Source organism: Mandrillus leucophaeus, unplaced genomic scaffold (genome assembly GCF_000951045.1).
Source record: "Mandrillus leucophaeus isolate KB7577 unplaced genomic scaffold, Mleu.le_1.0 Scaffold1279, whole genome shotgun sequence".
Lineage (NCBI taxonomy): Eukaryota > Metazoa > Chordata > Mammalia > Primates > Cercopithecidae > Mandrillus > Mandrillus leucophaeus.
In genome coordinates, this window is record NW_012101198.1 from 27,491 (window position 1) to 29,303 (window position 1,813).

Genomic DNA, 1,813 nt, shown 5'->3' on the forward strand with positions numbered 1-1,813 from the left:
TAGTTATAGTCATGCTACTGTGTAATATAATGCAAAAATTTATTCTTTGTTATTTTTAAAATTAAAAAAAAAATTTTTTTTTTTTGAGACAGAGTCTCGCCCTGAGGCTGGAGTGCAGTTGCGCAATCTCACCTCACGACAACCTCCACCTCCTGGGTTCAAGCAATTCTTGTCTCACAGCCTCCCATGTAGCTGGGATTACAGACACTTGCCACATTGACCAGCTAATTTTTGTATTTTTAGTAGAGACGGGGTTTCACCATGTTGGCCAGGCTGGTCTTGAACTCCTGGCCTCAGGTGATCCACTTGCCTCGGCCTCCCAAAGTGCTAGGATTACAGGTGTGAGCTACCACGCCCAGCCTATTTTTTCTGTTAAATGGTAATGTTGCATTCATTGGCAAACCTGTTCTCATTCCTTCCTCTCCAGATCCTTTCCAGCCTCTGGTAACCACCATTTTATTCTACTTCCATGAGATCAGCTTTAAATTTTACATAAAAATGATATCATGTGGTGTTTGTCTTTCTATGCTTGGCATATTTTACTTAACATAATGTCCTCCACGTACATCCATGTTGCTGCAAATGACAGGTTATTGTTCTGTTTTATGGAGATTCTGCCAAAAATTAAAAATAGAACTACCCTATGATTCAGCAATTTCAATACTGGCAATTTCAATCAATGTATTTCAAAAGGAAATAAAATCAGTATGTCAAAGAGGCTGTTTATTGTAGCACTAATCATAATAGCCAAACTATTACTTCACTTAAGAATTTTTTTCATCTCTTTTTGACACATTACACTTCTAAACTTTTAAAGGATTTAAAGGTTTTCAGTTTTAGAAACTATTTAATCACCAATTCTTTAAATATTTTCTTTCATTTGTTCATATAGTCTAGTAAAGCAATTAGATGTTCATTTCCTCTCAATTCAATCTTCATATATGAATAAATATATTTCATTCTCTATTAACTTGCCTTCTGTAAAATGTGTAACTACATCAATTTCGCTTAGTATTCGATTTTATTGGCCTTTCATCTGCTCAGTGTATTTTAATATGTAACCCATATGTTGTACATTACACTGTTTCACCACATTTGTAATAGCTTACTTAAAATTTGGTTTTTTTTAGATATGACTCGATAAGCTTATAGTTTTTTTTTTTCTTTGCCCATTACTTTGGCTGTTTTTTCATTGTATTGACAAATATTTAAACATAAGCCAAATATCTGATGTTTATGTACCATATAATTTCTTTTGACCCTTCATCTTGGTGGTTTATCTAATTGTGTGCAACATAATGTATAACTTAGTTTTCACATATGGAAGATATCATACTTGGAATGTCTCCAGTCTGTATATTTCTTCGCCGATTCCATTTGCCTTATTGGAAGTTGAACCCACGTGAATCTGACGTTCTTGTGGTTAGTCCTGTCTGAATAGAGCACGTGCTTCTTGGGTTTGTTACTCCACTGGATTATTCCCTTCATTTACTTCTGGTCCTGGGAATTTATCATATTTTTTTCAACTATCTTTAGCATAATATGGATTGTTTCAATTTCTTGACAATTTTAATTATCTGTATTGTTTAAAATATATATATTATTTTCCTGAAAAGCATAAATAGCAACAGTTGCGTACATTAGTAAAATGTGACATAGATTGTCTATGACATAAAACATCATCTCGTGTGAAATCTCAAGCCTCTTCATGTAGAAGACGTACTTCCCAATACATCATATTGTAATTTGTGAAGTGTGATTACTTTTTACTATTATGTATGTATTATATATGTATTATACACAAATTTCAGAA